Raw genomic sequence first — 6590 nt, 5'->3', positions numbered from 1 at the left:
ATGTAAATGTTCCTTAAAAAATGCGATGTCTGTTAGGACGCATTTCTTGAATATAGCCAAAGGGTATATAGTAGGGCCCGTCCGACTTACTGGTTTTCATCTGTTTCCATTTTCAAAAATTACCGCCGTTTCACCCTATTACATTTTACAATGTTCTTGTAGAATCATAATCAGCGTCATCGAAACCCTTATATGTGATACTTATTTATTTCAAAAGCCCACAAATGTAATTACTTCCAAAAAATGGGATCTTGTGTTGTTGTATATGTTGTTGTATATGATAGAATAGTAAGACCTGGCTTAAACTACGAAGAAGTTTAGTTCAGAACTCATTTATATATTGGCAAAGTTTATACAGCTATAGTTTCTATTCTATTGCACCCAAATAAATCATTTGAAATTCCAACAAACGGGTCATCTCACAATTGGTGGTACACGTCATAAAGGTTTATACGGACGGCATATAATAGAGGTGTGTTGGCATTCGGGAGTTTTCTTTGGGAATCGTCCTCTGAAAAACATACGACTGTTTCATAATTAAGTTTCATTGTATTATACTTCAGGATATCCTAGTAATAAATTGCATTATTGTCGCATCGAGCTTTATAATAGTGTTTGAAGAAGAACATCCTAAGATAGGTAGTTTCCACATGATCGAATAGATGCTGAAATTTGAAATGAGCTGTGATTTTGGGGGTAATTCTGAAAATTCGTACTATAAATATAGTCGACACCTACTTTTAATAGGTTTTTTATTCTCTGAGGAAATTAAGTAAAAATTATCGATACTCAGATTGGAAAACTGGCCAAGTAAAGAGATCGGAATGTAGGATTTCATTCATTTCGGTGGAATAATTACTAAAATGGTAGGTGTAGTCAGCCTCAAATAACCCAGAATACCGAAGAAATTGCGGGATCTTTACATGAGTTTCGGTATATATGTTGTGACGGTGGAAGTCGCCATCTCGTTTCCACCCACACTATAAATCATTTTTTTTACATTATAATTATATTCCATGGTTACCTGAATTGTTTTGATTGAAATACATATTGAATTTATTTAACCCTTTATTGTACCCACATTATTATACCAGCCTCGTAGGTTTTGTTCCCGCCTGTTCTAGTTGCCCTCGTTCTTGTTTACTTAAAAATATCATCAAAACAACATACCGTTACGACGATGCAGCCAGCCCTTTGCGCAGGTAATAGGTACAACAACACGCACAGGCAAGGGTGTTGGATACGAAAACAAGTAGCAACAACATGCGTAGGAGAATGAACGTGGGTAATGGGAAATAAAAAAAAAGAACAGGCAGTGGTATGCAATTTTTGGTAAACAAGCAGCAACAACATGCGTATGGGAATTCGAGGCAATGCAAATTGGAACAACAAGGAATAACAGGACTTTGGCTATCGACAGTGGCCCTACGTGGGGACGTCGACTATAAAAGAAAGTTGTAACGATGAGAAGGGGATCAGTGAGTTACAAGTGAACAACGAAAACACAAGTGCCAAGGAACTATTCAAGGAGAACCGGTGAGTATAGTGCGCGAACAGAGTGATATTTATAAGCGTGTTTCGTAGGCCGCTTATAACTCGGGAAATTCGTGGACATTTATAAGCGTGTTTCGTACGCCGCTTATTGTGCTTCGACTAAACGCTCGCGAATAAGCGTGTTTCGTACGCCGCTTACTGTGCTTCGACAAAACGCTCGTGAATAAGCGTGTTTCGTACGCCGCTGTTTCGTACGCCGCTGCGGAGATTTCCAACAGTCGACGCTAAGCGTGTTGCCAACGCCGCTTACGAGCCTGGACTGGGAGAGTCAGCCAAAGAGATCCAGCGGATTTTTCAACGAAAACACCTCTGTACCGCTAGTTTTGCCGTATTGCCTACATATACTAATAAATAAACTAGCCACAAACCTAAAACACATCTTTTCTTTACTCCGGTCCAGCAATCTATAAATTTCTGTGACGGACCCTTGGCCACCGCGAGCTTACCTCAGCCAACGGAGGCAAAAGTGTCCTTACAGTGGCGCCCGAGCAGGGACAAAGGAGTAAAGATTAAACGGTTACAACAAGGAAGGTAAGTGGCTAGTTCCGACAGGCAGGATGACTTTGCGTACATCATGGGCATACAGTCTGCGGAAAGAGGAGTTAGGAAATTACCTCAATGAGTTCGGCCTCGATATCAGCGGAACCGTCGATGAACTCCGAAGACGCTTCGGACAATTCTTAGGAGAAGACCACGAGCCTGAGGATTTACAACGGCTATTGCAGTAGCAGGAACTGCATGAGCAACAGACCCCGAGACCAGACAGTAAGGCGGGAGTTTCACCCAAGCGAGGGCCTACCCTTGCCATCACAGATCCCAGCGGAGTCACCGCTGCATTAGAGCCCAGCCGATCGCGACCAGCCACCCCTACGGCCACGACGGGTGAACGAACTACGTTACCTCCCCTTACTGATATCCGAGCCATTGCCGATCAAGTACGTAAGTGGAATATTAGCTTTGACGGAGGACCTGACCCCCTGGAATTTCTAGAAAGGGTAGAAGAACTGGCTGGTATGTACGCGGTGAAGTTGGACATGCTTCCGAAAATGATGCCAGAAGTTATGAGAGGGAAGGCGTTGGTGTGGTTCCGTAATAATAACCGACATTGGCAGTCCTGGACCGACTTTCGTGGAGACTTCCAGCAGTTCTTCCTTCCATCCCGATACTTTGAACATCTGGAGGATGAAATTCGCAAGCGAAGTCAACGGGCCAAAGAGACCTTGGGGGTGATTAGTAGTCCTCCCAGGGTAAATACGTCGCCTCGGTATGTCGAATCCACGGAGTCGGAGGCAGACGAAGGTCTGTCCCGAGCAAACCCACGCCTTATCACCACTCGAGAGGAACAATGCAATGGGCCGGCAAGGATGCGTAGTGTCGTGGTAGTTCCTGAGGACCGGCCATCCGTGTGTGAATTCTTGTGCCGAGACGAATTGTCAGAAGAGGTGCGACAGGGATTGCAGAGACACATCCGAATGGGGCTAGAACTACGAATCCCCCAGAAGCAGTACAAAAGGATCGTAGAGGTGTGTGACCGTCGGTACCGGTTGCTGATTAACCGACAAGGGCAGGCTATCATCATGCCACAATAAAAGCCAGCCGCCGAGGAGGGGGAGCAGTGTGACGGTGGAAGTCGCCATCTCGTTTCCACCCACACTATAAATCATTTTTTTTTATACATTATAATTATATTCCATGGTTACCTGAATTGTATTTATTGAAATACATGTTGCATTTATTTAACCCTTCTTTGTACCCACATTATTATACCAGCCTCGTAGGTTTTGTTCCCGCCTGTTCTAGTTGCCCTCGTTCTTGTTTACTTAAAAATATCATCAAAACAACATACCGTTACGACGATGCAGCCAGCCCTTTGCGCAGGTAATAGGTACAACAACACGCACAGGCAAGGGTGTTGGATACGAAAACAAGTAGCAACAACATGCGTAGGAGAATGAACGTGGGTAATGGAGAATAAAAAAAGAACAGGCAGTGGTATGCAATTTTTGGTAAACAACATGCGTATGGGAATTCGAGGCAATGCAAATTGGAACAACAAGGAATAACAGGACTTTGGCTATCGACAGTGGCCCTACGTGGGGACGTCGACTATAAAAGAAAGTTGTAACGATGAGAAGGGGATCAGTGAGTTACAAGTGAACAACGAAAACACGAGTGCCAAGGAACTATTCAAGGAGAACCGGTGAGTATAGTGCGCGAACAGAGTGATATTTATAAGCGTGTTTCGTAGGCCGCTTATAACTCGGGAAATTCATGGACATTTATAAGCGTGTTTCGTACGCCGCTTATCGTGCTCTGACTTAACGCTCGTGGATAAGCGTGTTTCGTACGCCGCTTATCGCCCTTCGACCAAGCGTTCGTGAATAAGCGTGTTTCGTACGCCGCTTATTGTGCTTCGACAAAACGCTCGTGAATAAGCGTGTTTCGTACGCCGCTTATTGTGCTTCGACTAAACGCTCGCGAATAAGCGTGTTTCGTACGCCGCTTATTGTGCTTCGACAAAACGCTCGTGAATAAGCGTGTTTCGTACGCCGCTTATTGTGCTTCGACAAAACGCTCGTGAATAAGCGTGTTTCGTACGCCGCTTATTGTGCTTCGATTAAACGCTCGCGAATAAGCGTGTTTCGTACGCCGCTTATTGTGCTTCGACAAAACGCTCGTGAATAAGCGTGTTTCGTACGCCGCTTATTGTGCTTCGACAAAACGCTCGTGAATAAGCGTGTTTCGTACGCCGCTTATTGTGCTTCGATTAAACGCTCGCGAATAAGCGTGTTTCGTACGCCGCTTATTGTGCTTCGACAAAACGCTCGTGAATAAGCGTGTTTCGTATGCTGCTTATTGTGCTTCGACTAAACGCTCGCGAATAAGCGTGTTTCGTACGCCGCTTACTGTGCTTCGACAAAACGCTCGTGAATAAGCGTGTTTCGTACGCCGCTTATTGTGCTTCGACAAAACGCTCGTGTATAAGCGTGTTTCGTACGCCGCTTATTGTGCTTCGATTAAACGCTCGCGAATAAGCGTGTTTCGTACGCCGCTTATTGTGCTTCGACAAAACGCTCGTGAATAAGCGTGTTTCGTACGCCGCTTACTGTACTAAGACGCAGCGGGGGACTTTTCGCAGCTTGAGGACGATCAACAGCCGACGCCGAGCGTGTTGCCTACGCCGCTCCCGGCCAACAGCCGACGCTAAGCGTGTTGCCAAAGCCGCTTAGGCGCATTAACGCCGCTGACCAGCTAGCAAGTAACAGGACGGACAGCAAGTTTCCCTACGCCGCTGCGGAGATTTCCAACAGTCGACGCTAAGCGTGTTGCCAACGCCGCTTACGAGCCTGGACTGGGAGAGTCAGCCAAAGAGATCCAGCGGATTTTCCAACGAAAACACCTCTGTACCGCTAGTTTTGCCGTATTGCCTACATATACTAATAAATAAACTAGCCACAAACCTAAAACACATCTTTTCTTTACTCCGGTCCAGCAATCTATAAATTTCTGTGACGGACCCTTGGCCACCGCGAGCTTACCTCAGCCAACGGAGGCAAAAGTGTCCTTACAATGTAAAAAAGGGCTATGTCAAAACATGGACCGAATTTCGGTTGGATAAACCCTTCAAAGACCCCAAATGTGACCCATATATTAGAAATGTTCTACCAAACGTGATTTTAACCAACCATAAGTCCTAAAAGTCGGATTACCAAAAGGCAACATAATCGAAAATTGAATTGAGGGTTTTTTTATTGAATGGCGCCCAACATGAAGAAATAAGCTATAAAATATTAATTGTATTATTTATAACGTATCGTGAACGTATAATTCTTCTACCATTAAAAATGTCCATCAGCTATTGATATCAATCAAAACAGAATATGAAAAACATTGACGCCATCCATCACCATCACAAGGAAATCCAACCACCTGACAATCTTTCACTTGATGTTGTAACATTAATCACTTACTTTTACAGCGAATTCGTACAAATATACACACACATACACATTGAAGCAACATGTACGTATGTGTGTACTATTTGCAAACATAATTTACTCTCGACGAATATTTAATTACAATTTTCTACCCATGCGAATAGCAAAAAAAGTTCCACCACAGATGTATAATGTGTCTCAACAAGTATCACATACACAAACGCATACACACACACTTATACACTCTTAATCAAATTCTCAGCTTTATTCACGCAAAATTTATTTCCTTTCGCGTCATTTACATCCTGCCCTGAAATGACTGATGAAGTGAATATTTCAAAAATTAATGCATGCCAAAATGAATGCTGGGCAGAAGAAGGAGAAGATGGAAAAAGCTGAACGGAGTATTCATCATCGTCAGAATCGCAGGGCGAGCAACAGCAGTAAGATATGCTCTGCTCGGCACAGCATCGTGATCTGAAAGATGTTAAAATCGTGTTGGGAGGGACATGAATATTTAACGTGTGATATGTGTGATGCCTGCTGGCGGGTTGGCTGATGACTGTTGATGATGCATGATGTTGTCGTCATTGTCGTTGTCGCTGATGTTGTAGCGCTGTTATTGTTAGCATTGATGTTGATCTCCTTGTCATGGTAACGTTGTCATTGTCATTGCTTTTTGCATTTTCGTTGCTCATTTTGTTGTATGTAGATTTTGTCGTTCTTCGCTCATTTCTTCTTCTTCTTTTGTAAGAATGATTTGTGTGTGTGTGTTTGAAATGTTGTTGGGTGTTCATGTTGAAACAACTTTTGATATGTCGCTGTTGGCCCTGTTGCTGTCACGACTGTCAGTATGGCCGCTCTATTCGATGCTACTGTCTTTTTATCCTCGAACACATTGGGTATTGGAGAATTTTTTTCTCAATAATGTTGGGCGCCACTTTTGGATTTCATCAAGAATAATTTTTTCGGAGGACCAAAGTAGGCCTTTATTTTTATATAATATTTTTCTCCGAAGACCAAAAGTGGTCTGTATTTTTAAAGAATATTTTTTTCGTGGATCATCAGTCATGGCGTGGATTTTTAAAGAATAATTTT

This window comes from Musca vetustissima, unplaced genomic scaffold, assembly GCF_032173495.1.
Source record: "Musca vetustissima isolate MV318-11 ecotype Yass unplaced genomic scaffold, APGP_CSIRO_Mvet_v1 utg8356, whole genome shotgun sequence".
In the NCBI taxonomy this organism is placed as follows: Eukaryota; Metazoa; Arthropoda; class Insecta; order Diptera; family Muscidae; genus Musca; species Musca vetustissima.
The sequence above is the reverse complement of the archived record's forward strand: the minus strand, read 5'-3'. Positions refer to the sequence as shown.